This window comes from Jaculus jaculus, chromosome 12, assembly GCF_020740685.1.
Source record: "Jaculus jaculus isolate mJacJac1 chromosome 12, mJacJac1.mat.Y.cur, whole genome shotgun sequence".
NCBI classification, from domain to species: Eukaryota; Metazoa; Chordata; class Mammalia; order Rodentia; family Dipodidae; genus Jaculus; species Jaculus jaculus.
The window spans coordinates 69,515,220-69,535,650 of NC_059113.1; positions in this window are offsets into that span (position 1 = coordinate 69,515,220).

A 20,431-nucleotide genomic window follows, 5' to 3' on the forward strand; every position below is an offset into this window, starting at 1 on the left:
TGGTTCATTCCCTTGAGAAGTGGCCTTCCCTTTTGATAACTTTTGGTTTGAAGTCTATTTTATCAGATATGAATATAGCATCACCACTTAGTTTTTATTTTCATTTGATTGGAATATCATTTTCAAACCTTTCACCCTGAGGAGGTTTCTATCTGTAGTGGTGAGGTGGGGTTCTTAAAGACAACTGATACCTGTGTCTTTTGATGGATGAGTTAAGACTATTAACATTTAAGGTTATTACTATGAGGTTTGAATTAATCTCTGCCATGATGAGGCGCTTTATGGAGTTTGGTGCTTTCTTGTGTTTTGTCATATTTTGAGCCTGGTCTATTTTGGTTATTGTCATCTTCTTCTTGTTGACTCTTGAGATTGTTTCTCTTTTCTGTGTGGAGTATCCCTTCAAATATTCTCTGTACGTTTGGCTCTGTGTTCATATAATCATAGAGTTGACTTTTTTCATAGAAAGTTTTTCCTTCACCATCTATTATGAGGGATACTTTTGCTTGGTAAAGTAGCTTGGGTTCGAAGCCATAGTTTTTCAGACTTTGCAGTGTTCCATTGAGGCCCCTCTGGCTTTCAGGGTTTCCATGGAAGAATCTGATGTAATTCTGATGGAATTGTCTTTGTATGTTGTGAATTGCTTCTCCCTTGCTGCTTTTTACACTCTCTCTTTGTTTTCATTGTTAAGAGTTTTAACTATGATGTGTCTTGGAGAGTTTCTTCTTTGGTTGTGCCTTGTTGGTATTCTGTGGGCTTACTATATCTAGATGATCCTCTCTTTTGCAAGATTTGGAAATTTTTCTTCAATAATTTTTTGAGCATGTTCTCTATGCCTGTGGTTTGGATTTCCTTTCCTTCTGGTATACCCATGATCTGGATGTTTGGTCATTTTAGGGTGGCCCACAGTTCCCTCATACTCTGTTCACTTGATTTTTTTTTAACTTACCAAAGTTTTGGCCTCCTGATCTATTTCTTCTGTCTTATCTTCTAGGTCATAGGTTCTGTCTTTCACATGAGTAACTCTGTTGGTGAGGGATTCTAAAGAGGTTTTTATAATTTCTATTTTCTTTTTGTGTTCTGTTGTGTTATTTTGCATCATGTCCATCTCTTTTTTGAGGTTCAATTTCAATTTGAGTTCTTGTTTTCTTGATGCTTCCTGTAGTTCATTCTTGCATCAAGCCTTCATTAAGCTTTATCAACTGGTGGTTTAGGTCTTCCATTTCTTGACTTACCTTCAATTTATTCATATCTCTTTGGAGGATTATAACATTTTATTCAATCAAGTTAAGCCTGCTCTCAAAAGCTAAATGCGCTAGGAGGTGATTCTGTTCAATATCATTGATATAATTGTTGGTTCTTTGATGATTTGCTTCTAGTTCAGCAAAGTTTAAAATCAGGGTCTTATTGTTTGTTGTGTTTTTGTTTTGGGAATGAATTTCTGATGATTTCTCTATGATCTTATTGGAGGCTTCCATTGCAGGACTAGGCATCCTTGGTGGAGTTCTCTGTTTTCTTTCTTTGGCTTTTTTGCATTGTCATGTACCCATTTTAGGAAGTCTCTTTATTTTACTGAGGAGGAAGCAAGTTTTTGTCCTTTGGCCTGTGCACCCTCTGACTCAGGTGAAACAGCATGTTGATACCCAGTGGTCAGTCAGGATACTAGAGCAAAAGGCCTGATTCCACAGCTCACACAGGAATCAGGCCTCCACATGCAAGGCACAATGGGACCTACCAGGACCAGGGCACTGGGAGGAGCAAGGAAACATAGATCTGGCCTACTTTGTACCATGCCCTCCAGCACACAGACCAGGGCAGGGAACCCAGACCAGGGAGGTGGGAGGAGCCTGACACAGGGCTCTGGCCTACTTATTCCAGACTGCTGCACCTGCCCACACACTGTCTGTGCAAGGAACTCTAATTTTTTGTTTTTGAGACAAAGTCTTTCACTGGCCTGGAGACTGATAACCAAGTAAGCTAGATGGGCTAGCCAGTGAGCCCCAGGGATCCTCTTGTCTCCTTTTCTCTAATTCTGAGATTACAAGTCTGTGAAACCAAACTGGGCTTTTTTGTTTTTTAAACTCATGTACTTAAGCTTGTGAGACAAGAACTTTTTAGACTGAACTATTTATACAGCCCCTTTTTAAAGTTTAATGTTGGTTTAAAGCATTGGTCATATTTAATAGGTGGTGGATGCAGTGGAATGCTTAGGTCAGACAAAGAAAATAAAACATGCTATAGAAAAAAAAAACAGATATGACTTTAATTGGAGTATAGGTTTTATCCAGGGATTCTGTGAGAAACACTACTGGAAGGGTGTTTGAGGACCTGTTTTTAAGGCTTTAAAATCAGAAAAAGGAACTGGTATTAAAGTGTAGGCAAAGTAGAGTTGGGTATGGTGGCACACGCCTTTAATCCCAGCACTTGGGAGGCAGAGGTGGGAGGATGGCCATGAGTTGGAGGCCAACCTGAGACTACATAGTGAATTCAAGGTCAGCCTGGGCTAGAGTGAAACCGTACCTCAAAAAACTAAAAATTAGAAAAATAATAACTAAAGTGTAGGCAAAGTGGAGTGTGTTATTAAGATGGAACTTGTCAGAGGGACTCACATTGCAGTGGCCTAGAGGCAATGTAGCGAGGTAAGAGCTCTGAATTGGGTGGAGGTGGCAGAAGTGCTTGGGGGCAATTACCTTGGTTCTACCATTTTATACTCTATACACTTGTGATGAGAGCTGTTAATTGATCTGACATGAAGCCCAAGGTTGAATGAGGAATTGGTATTTTCAACACATATTCGTGCTTTTCATGTATCCATAAGAACTCGTCACTAACGGTTATCTTTCTGGCAGCTGGGAGATGTCTCTGAGGGTAAAAACATGCATCAGTATGAGGACCTGCATTTAAGCCTCAGCACCCCTGTAAAAATATTGGGTGTGGCCATCCATACCAGTAAACGCAGTGTTGAGGGAGGCGAACAGAGACAGAATTGCTGGGGCTTTCCGGTCAGCCAGTCTGAACAAAAATGGCAGCTCCAGGCTCAGTGAGAGACTCCATCTCAAAGAGAAACAAAACAGAAGACTGAGAGAGGAGGACACCAGATGTTCTACTCTGTCCCCTGTGCAAGTGCACACGGGGCATGTACATCTGCACTCACATGTGTGCATAACACACACACACACACACACACACACACACACACCAAAAACATTCACATATCTGGGTAGAGATTCAACTGAAAGAGGATAATTGAAGCGAGCCACAACTGGTGTATTGTCCTAATCTGGCATCTCAGTTTGAAACACTTCCCCATAACACTCACTGAGAGACTGCAGCAGCCCTGCAAGGTGGCTCCTCCATGTAGAAACTGAACCCTAAGATGAGTAACTTGCTCAAAGTGTGAAGTAACAGATTGGGATTATGCCCACTTTCTTCCATATTCCCCTGCCTAGTGAATTTTTTAAAACATGGCCTGTACATTACTTTCAGCAAGTAATGTTAAAAATCTATTGTTCCTTTTTGTTTTACCTTCATCTTCTCACAGCAGTGTGAGTGCTGTTTGATAAAGCCTTTGGTTGTCTTGGCACTGGGTGAGGAGGGAATGGACTTATGATTGCATTAGACACATCTGAATGAACCCTAATAACACTTCCCCCAATCTTTCACTGCTGAATAGCTGTTAGTTCAACAGTGTTCCTGGGAATGAAAGAGATTCTTAGGAATTTGCCTAAAATGGAACATTAAATGATCCCCCGGTGGCTTGAGAGTCACTGTATTTTTCTTAGTGCCTCATTTAGACTAAGCCCAGGGGAGACCTTAATTCTTTGAGTTTTATTGTTTATAATTTGGTATGTTATTTGAAGTAAATTGAAAGCATTCCTTTAAATGCTTCTTTTGAGTATCTTCCATCTTTTCACACAAAATATAGTTCTCAGTTTACTTGCACTTGAATTCTTGAGTTTCAACTGAGCCTCAGAGGACTTAACATTTGTCAGTTTCCTACAGGAAACACTTGAGAAGGGCCCTGTTTTGATGATTATATCTGACCTTGTAACCTGTAGATAATGGTGGTGGTGCTGGCAGGGTCTTGGGAATGAGTGTGTATTTTGCATAGGAAGGTTGTTAGAGACTATGGCCAAAGGCAAGACTCTGTATATTTTAAAACATGGCTAAAAATTTATTGAGTTCTCTCTACTTGAGTATGGGATAGATTGTGACTGCTCTGAAAAGTAAAATATCTCCATAAGATATTCTCCATGAGATAATGATGGTTCAGTGGATAAAGTGCTTGTGGTGCAAGTATGAGAATCATAGTTTGGATCCCCATCACCCATGTGAAAAAGCTGAGCATGGTGACAGGGGCTGGTAGTGGGGTGGAAGAGACAGGATAACACCTGAGGCTCACTGGTTAGCTTGTCTAGCTGAGTTGGTTAGCAAGAGCCTCTGTTTTACAAAAATAAGGTGGGGAGTAATAGAAGAAGGCACTCAATGTTTACTTCTGATTTCCACATGCATGGGCATACATGTAGACCCACACATATATGAACATACCTGCACATATGAATGCATGCCATACACACACATACAAAAGCATAACAAACATAAAAGACAAGTAAAATATGAAGTAATGCCATGCCATGTGACTTCCAAGACTGTCATGCAAGTCTGAGTGGCATCTGTTAGAGTCTCAGACCTCTCTATCCATCCCCCTCTCTCTTCCCTACAGCTTGACCATGTTTACCCAGGACTCTAGGATTGGCTTGCAGTGTAGTAATTGAGTATAGCTCTGGACTAAGAGGAGGTAAAGCCATCTTTCCCCAACCCATACCTCTGTACACACCCAGGTCCCCTCTCTCACAGAGCAGTTTCTTACCTCTTCCCATAAAACCCACTAGCCTGGTTCTCCTACTACATATATGTGATTCCCCCTTTAGTTCCCTTCTCTTTTCTCAGTTTTTCTCTTATGTCTTTCTCTCTCACCCACTTCTCCCTCTTTCCCATTACAATAAAGTCTTAGAACAAAGAAACTGTCCCCCATTGGTCTTAGAACAAAGAAACTGTCCTCCATTGCAAATTTTGATAATCTAACAGTGTCAGTTACACCTGCTGCAGCACTTAGCTTAGAATACTGAATTGAGGCCATATTCCTGGGCAGGTCTCAGATTAATGTTCTGGTGAGCATTCTTGCTGACTTTAGCCTCTGGCCATTTCCACCAAGGCACAAGACATGGAAGTGAACCATTCTGAACTCTTCAGACAAGTTTATGAGCTCACTAATTACCAATGAATTACCTGCATGGACACCCAACACCTATGGAACAGGAGAAACACTTAGCTGAGCCCTGCACAAGTGAGGGGCATAATTGTGAGATATGATGAAATGGCTGTTCCTCTAAGTTACCAAGTATGGAAGTAGTCTGTTAAACAAACTGGAAGTAGATAAGCAGAATAGAATTTGGTATGCAAAGTGGAAAAAGTTGATAGTACCAGAAAACTTGATGCAGGAAGTGGTTAGGTGCTTACATGCATGATGTCCAGGTGCAGAGGAACCTATTGGATTATCTGAAAATATAAAGTATGTGTGTATGCATGTGAGTACATGAGGGTGGTTACATAGAACTTAGATGCCAACACAAAGTGAATGTTTATACACATGGTTTATCTTTTTTTTTTCCTCTTTTCCCTATAGCGGATGATTCAGAACACCTTTGCTACTCAAAGACGGTCTGAGGACCATCTGCATTGGTTTTACTTGGAAATTTGTTCAAAAAGCAGAATCTTAGGCTTCATGCCAGATTCCCATTGAAGCCTGCATTGTTAGCAAGAGCTGTAGAGCTGTTCCACATTCATGTTGGAACAACTGCCGCTGGCATTGATTGTATTCCTGTTACCACCTCAGAGAACCAGAAGAGAGGTCCATCTTGTACCATGACTTACATACGTTGTCACATGTAATTCTGTTCTGGTAGTAACATTGCAACAGAGATATTCTCATCCTCATTGTTCTCACAAGGAACCAGAGGCTTAGACGTCAAGGAAATGCCACCCACCTCTGAGGAGATGGCTCAGTGGTTAAAGGTACTTGTGTGAAACTTCAAGGAATGGGCCCATGGCCACACAGAGACTAAATTGGAGCCCTGGCTGGTCTGCTTCTAAAGCTCAGCTGAAATTACCGGCTGGGATTCAAGTTTGGTTTCTTTGAAGAGTGACTCTGAGAGACAGGAGTAGGTTGTAGGGCAAGAAAGCAAGAAAGGAAGGGTGGGGAACAATGGGGTTTATATTATTGGGCCATATGCCATTTTGGGACACTGTGGCTCAGCACCTGTGGACACCAGGGCTTAATTGTGAGCATGTATTTTAGAGTTAGTCCTAGAGCAATGAGGAAATCAGGGTGTTTAATGGCCACAAGAAGGGGCTACTTCTGTTGTGCTCATTTCCTGTGTGTATGGGTGGCTGTGTAGCTGTGCAGAGTGGGTTTAGGTGGTCCAGCCCTTAGGCAGAGGTGCTGGTGTGGGAAGTCTGGCTGGGATTAAGGCAATGAAAATGTGGGGGAGCCAACTGCTGTGGCATACCTACCTTTCCCTTGTAGAAAGATTCATCAGAAAAGAGATTCCTCTTAACTTTCATATATTAGACCAAATATAGTCACAGGATTAAATAAAATATTCACAAACACCTTAGTATTTCTTAGTACTGGCATGTTGTTCAGACTTCAAAAGTGAAGATTACATCAAGTCATTTACCTTACCAGTAGAAAGTTTTCATTTTGCCTTGTTCTCCAGGGGTGCTTGTCTTTATGTACATATTGCTGTACATATTTATATGCATTGGTGTGGATGTTCATATATATATGTGTGTAGTTTCACATATTTGTGTGTGTGTGTGTGTGTGTGTAGGCCAGAGGATAATGTTAGGCATTATCCTCACACACACCATCCACCTCTTTTGAGACAGGATCTCGCATTGACTTGATGATCACCAATCAAGCTAGACTAGCTAACCAGCAAGTCCCAGAGATCCTTCTGTCTCTGACTTTCTAGCACCAAGATTACAGGCATGTGTCACCATGGATGTGCATTTACATGGATTCTGGAGATCAAACTCAGGATAGTGCTTCCTAGGTAAGCACTTTATTCACTGAACTATCTCCTCAGCCTGTAATCTTTTTTAAAACTTAAGGTATTATTACTACTTCTTCTGTGGCTACTCATCCATTGGGGTGATTATGTGTGGCCACCTGACAGCCCATTGTGGCTGCACTGTGCACTGAGCAAGTTCTCTGTTGCTATGTATTTATGCAGACAAAACACATCAACTGGCCCAAGTAGAAGCACATATTTTTCAGCACGTGAACATAATTCAGCTTATTTCACAGTGACAGAGGCACTTCTACTGCTTTATCTTGCTTCAGAAATATGTTCTCTAAGCTGCTACATCCCTAGGTCTGTGCTGGCTCTGTGGTGGGAAACAGACCCAGACAGTCTTTGTCTCCAGTAGACAAGAGGATTGTGAGGCACTTGGTGAAGAGTTGAACAGCAAACATAAAGTTAAACACCACTAGAAGCAAGGCAATGTGCTTTTGGGCCTAATTTTGATTGGTGTGGGTTACGCAACAGGTCACTGAATTACTGCCTTATTATCTTATGTGTGTATGTGAATGAATGCATATTTATGTTTGTGTTTGGGTGCACACATTTATGCACACGCATGTGAAGCCCAGAGGACAACTTTGGCTATTGTTCCTCAGGGATCATCTTTCTTTTGAGACAGAATCTCTTCCTGATCTGAAACTCACCAAGCAGGCTATACTGACTAGCCAGCAAGCCCCAGAGACCCTCCTATCTCCATTTCTCCAGTACTGTGATTATAGGTGTGCACCATCATAGTTGGTATTTTAACATTGGTCCAATGAGTGAACTCAGGTCTCCATGATTGAAAGGCAAACATTTTGTTGTCCAAGTTTTTCCACAGCCCTCTTCCTTACAATCTTATAATTCTATAATCCATAAGCAGACATTCCATAATCATTCTAATGATGCTGTGATGGTTCATGTCTAGTTGCTGACTTGACAGGATTTGGAATCACCATGGAAATAATCCCTGGACATGCCTATGAGAGGCTTTCTAGATTAGGTGAAAGGATGCACTCTGACTGTGGATGGCACCACCCTGTGGGCTATGCTCCTGGACTCTAGCAAAAGGAGACACCTAGCTGAGCATGTATCATTTATCACAGTCTACTTCTTCCCTATGATGTGATGACAGGACATTGGTTTCCTAGCTTCTGCTGTGCTCTCCTTGCCATGATGGACTTTCTTCTAGAATGGTAAGCTGAACCAAACTTTTCCCCCTTAAACTGATTTTTATCAGGTATTTTGTCATAGGAATGAGAAATTGACTATTAGAGAGGCTTATGAGTGGATGGGATCTTGGTCCTTAAGTGCATATTTAACAAAGACATATTTGTTTTGTAAATGAATGGGGAAGGTGTGAAATTTGGATGTGGTGTGGTCATGCTGGGTATTCCAGTTAGCTTTCTGTTACTGTAACAAAATATCTGAGAGAAGTCATGAGAAAAAAAAAATCTTGGCCCACAGTTTTGGAAGTTTGAGGTCATAGTCAGTTGGCCCTAAGGTACTTGGGCCTGTGACACCATAATGGGCACAGAGAAATGCAATAAGCCACTCATCTCAAACCCAGGTCATGAGGAAACAAACAATGAAACCAATATTCCTGTTGAGGGGCAACCACTGATGCTCAAAAGACTTTGACATGTGGGCCTTTAGAGGTTGCTAACCCAATCTATAGTTCTGAGGGTTCCAGATTTGCTTTGAATTGGAGGTGAGGTTTGGGTCTCTGTTAGTCATCACACTCCAGAGCCTTGTTGCTTGCAAGGAGCAGCAAAGAGCTTCTTACCAGAAAAGATACTCTGCCATTCTAAAACCAAGTTGAGCTGGGGCCCACACATTACAAAGATACTGGATGAGATGGATCATAGACTCTACAGAAACTTGAGGCTCAGTGGCCACATGTCCAGAACAACTATGAAAAGACTATTGAGGTTCTTCTGGCTCACTCACCATATGTGGGTGCTCTGATATGGCTTAAGCTCTTTGTAAGGGGAGGGTGGCAGGAGGGCCTCACCAGGAAGTGACATTCCACAGAGGCAAGTTAGATGGGTGAGGTAGAGAAGGCAGGTGCATCCAAATCATAGCAACTAACAGGAAAGAGCCAAGGTGACGTTTTAGAGAAGAAACTGGTTAACATTTGTTTATTTGAAGGAGACGAAACACAGCATTTTGAGAAACATTCACGATGACACATTTTCCCCACTGCCGCTGGCAATGCTGGCCTGATGGCAGTGGGCCAGCCGTCTACCTTGTGACCAGGAGGGTAGACCCTGCCTTAGCCCCAGGCAAAGAGATAATAATAGCATACTAGCCTGGCAGGCTACATGATGGGAGGGTTTATGAGGAGGAAGTCCGCAATTACATATTTCTGGGCAAACATTAACCAAGATTGAAACCTAGATTGGAAGGGAAATAACAGGCTGGAGTCTTGCGGCAGCCTCGGTAGCTGCTATGTGAATGGAGAGCAGCAGTCAGCCACTCTGCAGACTCTGAAAACCAGGAGAAAATATGGAAAAGGCAAAGCCTACTACTTTTATCACACCTGTCCACTAGGATGTGTCCTATAACACAAATATCATCCACAGGGAATGGTGAGAAACTACCCTCTTGACAACTAAACCCAAATCATCTCTCAGGGCCAATTGTTTCCTCCCACAGATGGCATCCCTTCATCCCTGGGGTATAAGCTGCCACTGTACACTGAGAGCCCTCTTTTTGGCAATGTCACTAAGAGCATCTCAATCACTATTTTTACCATCTGAGCAATTTTGGTTCCATGTTGTGGTTGTGGTTTCATAATTTCCATTTTTAAAACTTCTTAGACTGAACCTTGATATATCCAGTCTGGGTTGGGCAAACTTAAAAAGGAAACTGTGGAGCTAAAATTAGGTTGACATCAAGATGGTGGGGGCTTGTGTTCCTTCTATTTAGAGAGACCACAGTCATTCCGCAGAAGGCATCCTGTCTTTACCAAGCACTCCAGGGAGAAGGAGGGGCGGCGGCAGCCATCAAATAAGGAACTCAACATCTTTCCAAAGGCAGATGGACATTGCTCTGAGTCATAATGGGGATGGCTCTTTGAGCAGCTGTCTGCCTAGCTACTCAGGCACCTCTTAAAAGCGCTACTATCTTCATGGGGGTGTGGGACCCTCTCTCAAAGCTAAGCTTGGGTTCAGAATTCAACACACCACAAAGGAAGGCAACAAAAGCCTCCTCTTTGTGTTTCTTTACCAAGGAACTTGGTTGTATCCAACCCATTAAGAAAAACTCACTCACTAGGATGTGGGGGGAGGAATGCAGTGAGCAAGTGAAAAGATCAGAGCCCTCGCTCAACTTGGGGTCTAGTTAGCTGTGAAGTTTGGGCTCATCATCACCTAATAAATCTAGAAGGTTGAACTCAGATTCTTTCAGGTTTCAGATTTCAGGTCAAAGTTCTGATCTTTCTCAACTCTTCTGAGGAAAGAGAAGATAACTTTCACTCAGACTATACCAAGTGGAAGAAAACCTTTTCTGAAGCATGTATAACCAATAACTTGTTTTTTGTATTCCAGAATATCACATAAGAAATTGTTGTGCTTCACAGATAAGAGTGCTTGTGAGGTAATATACATTACTTCTCTTCAAGGCATTTGACTTTGAAATTGTAAGCAACAGACTTTATTGCAATATGTTACTTCAGACCCACCATCATTCATTTGACTGGGATGTTAGGACCAAGGCAAAGGCATTTTTGATCTCGAGCTTTTCTGTCTCATATTTTTTTCTTGATTTTTCAAAGTAACAGTCTTGTGTGTGCCATAGTGGGAGTCTCTGTGAGTTATGTCATATAAGATGGCAACAAAAGATTCCTTGCAGGGCTGGAGAGATGGCTTAGCGGTTAAGCGCTTGCCTGTGACGCCTAAGGACCCCAGTTCGAGGCTCGGTTCCCAGGTCCCATGTTAGCCAGATGCACAAGGGGGTGCACGCGTCTGGAGTTCATTTGCAGAGGCTGGAGGCCCTGGCGCGCCCATTCTCTCTCTCTTCCTCTATCTGTCTCTCTGTGTCTGTTGCTCTCAAATAAATAAATAAAAAAAAATTAAAAAAAAAGATTCCTTGCAACACCTATTGCTCACTTCTTAATGCATTGTTAGAATCTTTTAACTATTATTATTATTCAATTGTGTGTGTGTGCATGTTCATGTATTTGAGTATGGGTATGCAGGTGTCCTGCCATGTTCATGGAGATCAGAGGATAATCTTGAGTGTCAGTCCTCACCTTATACCTTGTATGAGTCTGGGCCTCTTGTTGTTCACTGCTGAGTTCTCTAGACTCACTGGCCTGCAAGCTTCTCTCCTGCCTCCAATTCCCACATCACTATCAGTGTGGTCATGTTATGGATGCTGGCTATGACATCCACGTTTACCTGAGTGCTGGGAAGGTGACCTTAGGTACTGACATTTGCAGGGCGTATGGTTTATTCACCGAGTCATCTCATCTTAGAATCTTTTTATCATCATCTTTCCCTGACCATTCATTGTATCATTTTTACTAGAAAGAAGTAGGAGGTGGGGAGGATGTGGAAGTTATTTGGGGAATAGAGAGAAGGGATGTAAGAAAATGATAGTTCTCAGACATGAGGGGGAGGTTGAAGACAAGACTGATGAATTTATAGAAAGATACTAAATTCTAAGGAATATTTTATGGTGATCACTTATACACAATAACTGCCATTTACTTAGTGACTCCTACAGAACTGACTAAATCAGGGCTCATCAGCCCTTCCTGTAAAGGACTGGGTAGTTAACATGTTTGCCAGTACTCAGGTCTGCCTTTGTAGCACAACACTGTTAAGAACAATATGTAAATGAGTGGGCTACTATACTCAACTAATGCTATTTCTAAGAGCTGGTTTGGGCTGGGCTCAGTCTGGGACTGAAATGGTTTTAGGCTGGGATCAACTGGAGTTGGACTGGAATTGAGCTGGAATTAGCCTGGGTTTGGTCTCTGGCCACTGTCTACTGAACCCAGGTCCAGATAATAGTGATATCTACATTATTCCCGATATCAGTAGCAATTGTGTATTACACTTTTGTTGTGTAACTCACGATAGAGCTGGGTCAGTGTCGAGAAGGACTTGAACGTGAGCACTTGAATCAGCTTAATTTACCTATCAAAGAAAGACCAGTTTTGAAAGAGAAAACTACAACATCTGGTGTGAAGGTCATGACAGATTCATGATTCCTCAGGTAGACTTGTCAGTGTAACCCCAAGGTACTAATTATCCACAGATTTCTTTTTAAATAATTGTGCCTTTCTTTTATATTAATTATGAAAATATACTCTGAAGTTAAGATCTGGTTCTTGAGCATTTGTCACTGTTCAGTCTTCCTTTTGGGAATATCTATTTATGCATTTGGTCCTATACACTGTCATATTGATTGATGTTGGCTGACGAATGTATTCTATTTAAGGCTTACATGTGTTTGAACAAGCCAATGTTTATAAGTGAAAAGCTGTAGATACAGACTCCCTTCCTGACTATCACAAGATCTATCCCACCTGAGATGAAGGAAGTTTATCAAACATCATAGAGAAAGATGGCATTGTCTGTTTTTAGACCTCACTCTATGTGTAGCTTTGTCTGGAACACTGAAAATTTTACAAGAGTATTGGGGATTGAATTAAGGTATTCATGCTTGCATAGCAAATGTTCTTTCCTGCTGAGCCATTTTTCCAGTCCCCAAACTGTTCCTTTTAAAAACCCTGATTGTTGGTTCTTTTTTTTTTTTTTTAAGATAGAATCTTGTTAGGTGCCCCAAGATGGCCTTGAATTCTTATTCCTCCAGCCTCTACCTCCTGAGTGCCAGGGCTACTCAGCTTCATTGATTTTTAAGTGGGAGGTTGAGTCTATGGCCTCATACATGCTAAGCAAGCACTCTGTCATGGAGCTATATCCCTAGGCCTCTATTTAGTTTGAGACAGGGACTCACTAAAGCCAAAAAGTTGGATAACCAACCAAATTCATAAACTATACTTTTACTATTAAGGGCAACTGAGGCTAACCTAAGCCTAATGACATAAGGTTGACACTAGCTAGCTACCACAAAGACTAGGGCAGGAGTATGGCAAGTTTAAAGCCAGCATAGGCAATTTAGTGTATGGCAGACTTTATGCTTTTTGGTTAAAAACCTTTTCTGATCACCAACTAGAAAGTAAAAAGAAACTAATGATTGGAAAGGTTCTATGAACTCCGCTTTACCTTTTTCTGTGAGGGCAATGCAACAGCAAGAAGCCTTATGAATAGCTAGAGGTCTGATTCGCTTCTTTCCTCATGGCATCTGCTCTTCTGTACTGAGGAACGTGGTGTGGCAAAGACCAGCTGATGTGGGGATATATGAGCTGGCAGAATTTCCTCCTTAGGAAAGATTGTTTGCCAGGCCACTACGTCTCTTCCATGCAGACTTGAGACTAAACCCTGACTAAGACCAGAACCATCCAGCAGGCAAAAGGGTGATTCTATCAAAGGAAGGAATCCAGCATCTTGCCTTGTGCCGATCCTGTGGGAAACATTCTTGGCAGATGCAATGACAACTCACCAAGACTGCAGGAAGCTTTGCTTGTTTGTTTGTTTAATGGGGAAAGTTATTTAGGATGACAGGGATAAAGATTCTTAAGAAAGTGAAAGAGGCCGTTTTCCATTGCTTAAGAAGGCAGTCTGTGGAGCAAAGGGTCTTTGCCCTAGTCTCTTGACATGACATGGCAGTTTTAGTGAGGGATGGTGAGCAGGTTCTTGGAACCTATACTAGGATGGACCCTTGGCTGTTCAGTCTTGGAGGAAGAGAACACCTGGAGGATTGGTGGTGTCTGCTACAGCTGTGTGAGGAGGAAGTCATTATATACCTGCAGTAAATTGTTTACTTCTGCTTGAGGAACAATCTTGCAGTACTTTTTATGATGTATGATCCCAAATTTCTTTGTCTGAAAAAAAATATAATGACAGCTGACTTGCTTAGGTTAAGAACTGTTGTGAGAGTGGAATAAGACTGATTTTAAGAGCATCTTGAGAACTGTAAAACGTTGTGGAAGACAAACTTCTCCTGTGCTCTCTTAAACTCAGGAAATGGGGTCTACAAATTAAACAGGCAGAACAAGAAGAATAGCAGGAGGAAGACATGCTATGGTGTTCACAGCAAAGAAACCATTTGGAATATATAAACAATCATATACATACATAAACATATACAAATACATCGTTTCCACATATACACATGCAAAACCTTCTTGGTATTGACTACCCATCTCTGGTGATAAGAATAGCTCTTTCCTTCCTGATAAGGGGCGTGTGGCATGTCTTCATAAAGTAAGCTCTGCTTTTAGGATGGTAAGTAGAGGACAGAGAACACTTCCTGCATCACAGGTTTTCTGTGCTATTTACTTTTTGGTTGCTGTGGTGAAATACCTGACAAAAGCAATCTAAGGGAGACAGGGTTTGTTTCAGCTCACTGTTGGAAAGTGTGATTCATCATGGCTGGGCAGGCATGCCAGTAGGAGCAAGAAGCAGCTGGTCACACTGCATCCACTGCCAGAAAGCAGTGAGAAAGCTAGTCCTTCCCTAGCTTTCTCATTTTTATTCAGTCTAGAAATGGTTATGCTCACAGTTAGGGTGGTCTTCCAACATCCGTTAACCTAATCTAGAAACTTCCTCACAGATACGCTCACAAGTTTGTCTCTCAGGTGATTCTAGATCCTGTGAAATTAACAATCAATACTAACCATGATACCTTCAAACCAAAATTGTCTTTATGTGTCTGGGGAGATGCTCAGTGGATAAAGTGTATGCTGTGTATCATAAGGACCTGAGTACAGAACCTGAGAACCCACATAAAATATTGTGTGTGTGCCTATAATCCCAGCATTGGAGAGGTAGACAGGTGGATCCTTAAAGCTTTGTGGAATTGGAGAGCACCAGGTTTAGCCAGAGACCCTGTCTAAAAAAAAGAAAAAAAACAAGCAAACAAAAAATGATGGAGTTCAACTGAGGTAGACACCCAGTATCAACTTTTGGCCTCCACACATAAGCACACACCGATGAATATGCAACCACACATGTACATTGCACATACATCCAAAAAAATTTCTGTTGACACGTCCTAATCCCCTTCAGAAGCACTTTGCTGTGAAAGCATTTATTCAATTTTAGCTCCTATTTCTTTCCTCCAATTGAAAGTTAAGTTTCCTATAAATTCATGATGAAATTGACCCAGATGAGAAAATGGAAGAGACAATAATTTTTTAAAGAACCTAATGTATCCTTCCAAAGTGCACATGTTCCCATCTGCCCATAAACCTCCTATAAGACAGGAATGGAACTAATTACCTGCCAGTTGTTTGCTACTCCTTCATTTCCCTGAGTTGGTTCCCAGGAAAGAGATCCTCTTGAGCCCTGCCTTCAGAACTAATTACCCCAAAATGGACTGACACTTAAAGCATTCATGACATTTTCTTAGCTTTAATTAGAATAATTGATGGAATTCATTTACTGGAAATTTGGGGGTTGGCTTGAGTCCTATCATACCATTCCTGTTCATGACAGTTTAGTCCCATTCAAAAGTTCTGTACTTAGGATGGAATCACTTAAGAAAATAGCCCAATCAATCTTAGAACAAGGAAGTAACTAGACTCAGTGACAGAAAATAAGTGCTACTGACAAGTGTAGAAATCCCAAACCAATAGAAGTTTCATTTAAATAATCTTGAAGCCTTTAAAAAAATATTTATTTAGTTAGCAAGCAGAGAGAGAGAGACAGAAAGGGAAAGAGAGAAAGAATGGGCACAGTAGGCCTTCCAGATGCATGGGCCACTTTGTGCATCTGGCTTTACATGGGTACTGGAGAATAGAAGCCACATTGTTAGGCTTTGCAAGCAAGTGCCTTAACAGCTAAGCCATCTCTTCAGCCCTTGAAGCCTCTTTTTAAATTTAGCAGTGTTAAATGCTTTTACTATGCTATAATGGTTTTTAAAATATTTATTTGCAATGAGAGAAAGAAGAAAGACAGACAGAATGGGGATATCAGGGCCTCCAGCTACTGCAAACCAACTCTAGATGCATGTGCCACTTCACACATTTGGCTTTATGTGGGTACTGAGGAATCAAATCTGAAAAATTAGGCACCACAGGCAAGTGCCTTAACCTCTGAACCATATTTCCAGGCCTATAATATTTTTATATTGATAATATGATATCCAAAAAGAAATGCAATATCTATAGAACCTTTTTAGACAAACTAAAAAAAAAAGAGGTAAAAGTGTGTCTCATGATTTTTTAATTTTAATTTTTTTATTTTTATAATTAACAACTTCCATAATTATAAACAATATCCCATTATAATTCCCTCATGCCCCCCCCACTTTCCTCTTTGAAATTCCACTCTCCATCATATCCCTTCCCCTTCTCAATCAGTCTGTCTTTTATTTTGATGTCATCATCTTTTCCTCCTAATATCATGGTCTTGTGTAGGTAGTGTCAGGCTTTGTGAGGTCATGGATATCCAGGGCATTTTGTGCATGGGGGAATATATTGTAAAGAGTCCTGCCTTTCCTTTGGGTCTTACATTCTTTCCTCCACCTCTTCCACAATAGGCCCTGAGCCTTGGAAGGTGTGATAGAGATACTGCAGGGCTGACCACTCCTCTGTCACTTCTTCTCAGCACCATGATGTCTTCTGAGTCATCCCAGAGTCACTGCCATCTGAAAAAAGAAAGTTCTCTAGCAAAAAATTGAGAGTAGCATTAATATATGGGTATGAACATTAAGAAAAGTGCCTACTGGACAGTTTAATGAGGGTAGTATATACATTTAGCCAGACAGCAGCAGACGTTATACCTCTAGGGCTCATGACTACCCCTGTTATAGGTTTTCAGTATCAGGGATATATTCCTTCCCATGGAGCAAGCCTCCAGTCAAATTAGAGGGCAGTTGGTTTCTACCATGACAGATGTGCCACTATTGCACCAGTTGGCTCATTTGGCCTGATTGGCCAAATATAAGGCTAGCAGTGTCTATGGTGGAGTATCTGCACTGATGATTTCTCTCTCTCCCATTGAGCTGTATGCAGTGTGGCTTTTTCCAGCTTTCTGTCAGCTGGTCTACATGGAGGAGGTTTTCAGCTCAGCTCCAGTAGGATTTCTCAGTGATCTTGCAGCCCAAGTATGTGGAGTCTTCAGCAATAGGGTCTTACCATCTATTCCTGGTGGCAAGCCAAGGGCCTCAGCAATGACCTGTAATGTTTTGGGGGTATCAGGGACGTCCCTGGCCAACAACTCACTGGAAGGTATCCCATCCCTGGCACTGAAAATTTTCTAGTAACAATCTATGGCTGCTCAGTGTTCCATTGCCCCAAAAAAATAGGTTTCCATATGATTTGTTTATCTCTTCTTAGATTTTGATTAGTCCTCCCCCCATCAATTCCCCTGACCTCACTTAGGCCTTTTCACCCCCATTAATCTGTTCTGTGAACATATATGTGTGTGTATATATATATGTATGTGTATTATATATATATGTATGTGTGTATATATATATATATGTATGTGTATATATATATGTATGTGTGTATATATATATATGTATGTGTGTATATATATATATCTCCTATTAAGTTCCCCCTCCCCCTCCCACCTTTTATACCTGCTTTGTAGTTTACTGGCCTCTGTTACTGAGTTTTCTTCCTACTTACACAGAAGTCCAATCATTTGTTGCTAGGAATCACATAATAGAGAGAATATGCAATGTTTGGCTTTCTGGGCCTGGGTTACCTCACTTAGTATAATCCTTTCCAGATACATCCATTTTCCTACAAATTTCATAACTTAATTTTTCTTTACTACTGAGTTGAACCCCATTGTGTAAATGTGCCATATCTTAATTATCCACTCATAAGTTGAGGGACATCCAAGCTGGTTCCATTTCCCAGCTATTGTGAATTGAGTGGCAATAAACATGGTTGAGCAAGTATCTCTAAGGTAATGAAATGAGTCCTTAGGACATATGCCTAGGAATTCCATAGCTAGATAATATGGTAGATCTATTTTTAGCTGTCTTTGGAACCTCTACACTGATTTCCACAATGGCTGGACCAGATTGCATTCCCATCAGCAGTGTAGGAGGGTTCTTCATTTTCCACATCCTCACCAGCATTTATCGTCATTTGTTTTCATGATGGTAGCCAATCTGACAGGAGTGAGGTGGAATATCAACGTAGTTTTAATCTGCATTTCCCTGATGGCTAGGAATGTAGAACATTTTTTAGATGCTTATATGCAGTCTGTACTTTTTCTTTTGAGAACTCTCTATCTCCATAGCCTATTTTTTTAAATTAGGTTGTTTGATTTCTTATTATTTATTTTTTTCAGTTCTTTATACATCCTGGATATTAATTCTCTGTCAGATGTATAGCTGGCAAAGATATTCTCCTATTCTTTATGTTGCCTCTTTGCTCTATTCACAGTGTCCTTTGTTGTACAAAAACTTTGTAATTTCATGAGTTCCCAGTGCCTGAGCAATTGGGGTTATATTCAGAAAGTCTTTGCCAAAAACATTATGTTGAAGCATTTCCCCTACTTTTTCCTCTAGTAGATTCAGAGTTTAAGGTCTGATATTAAGGTCTTTTATCCATTTGGACTTAATTCTTGTGCATGGAGAGAGATAAGGTTCTATTTTCATCCTTCTATAGATACATATCCAATTTTCCCAGGACCATTTGCTGAAGAGGCTGTCTTTTCTCCAATAAGTATTTTTTGCATTTTTGTCAAATATCAGGTGGCTATAGCTACAAGGGCTTACATTTGGGTCCTCTATTCTATTCCATTGATCTACATATCTGTTTTTGTGCCAGTACCATGCTGTTTTTGTTACCATGGTTCTGTAGTATAGGTTAAAATCAGGTATGGTGATACCACGGCCTTATTTTTGTTGCTCAAAATTGTTTTAGAAATTTGAACTTTTTTGAGTGCCCAAATTAATTTATGGATTTTTTTCCTATTTCCATGAAGAATGCCATTGGAATTTTGATGGGGATTGCATTAAATGTGTAGATTGCTTTTGGTAAGATTGCCATTTTCACAATATTGATTCCTCCAATTCAAGAATAAGGGTTGTTTTTCCATTTCCTAGTGTCATCCTCAATTTCTTGCTTGAGTGTTCTAAAGTTTTCATTGTTGAGATCCTTCACTTCCTAAATTAGGTTTATTCCAAAGTACTTTTTTATGCAATTATGAATAGGAGTGATTCTCTGAGTTTATCCCTTGTCTGTTTGTTGTTAGCATATAGGAAGTTTACTGATTTATGTGTGTTTATATTGTATCTTGTTACATGACTATAGGTGTTATCAGCTCTAACAGTTTTCTGGTAGAGTCTTTAGGGTCCTTTATGTACAGAATCATGTCATCTGCAAATAATGATAACTTGATGTCTTCTTTTCCATTCTGTGCTATGGCTAAGACTTCCAGTACTATATTACATAAAAGTGAGGACAGGGGACACCCTTGTCTTGTTTCTGATTTTAGTGGAAAAGCTTTAAATTTTTCTACATTTAGTAATATGTTGCCTGCAGGCTTGTCATAGATACCCTTTATTATATTGAGATATGATCCTTCTATTACCAGTCTCTATAGACCTTTTATCATGAAGGGGTGTTGGATTTTGTCAAATGCTTTTTCTGCATCTAATGAGATGATCATATGATTTTTATCCTTCAGTCCATTTATCTATTATATTTATTGATTTGTGTATGTTGAACCATACCTACATCCCTGGGATAAAGCCTACTTGGTCAGGGTGAATGATTTTTCTGACATATTCTTGTATTCTGTTTGGCAATATTTTGTTGAGAATTTTTGTATCTATGTTCATGAATGAGATTGGTCTGTAATTTTCTTCTTTTCTGTTCTATCTTTGCCTGGTTTTGGTATCAGGGTGATGTTGGCTTTGTAGTAGGAGTTTGGTAGGATTCCTTCTTTTTCTATATTTTGGAAAAGTTTAAGAAGCATTGGTGTTAGTTCTTCCATGAAGGCCTGGTAAAATTCACCAATGAATCCATCTGAACCTGGACTTTTTTTAGTTGGGAGATTTTTGATCACTGCTTGGATGTCCATACTTTTATAGGTATATTTAAATGGTTAATGTAATCTTGATTTAATTTAGGTAGGTAATATAAATTAAGGAAATCATTTCTTTCAGCTTTTCAAATTTAGTGGAGTATATGTTCTCATAGTATGTCCCTATGATTTTTTGAATTTCTCTGGTATCTGATGTGATATTGCCTTTTTAAT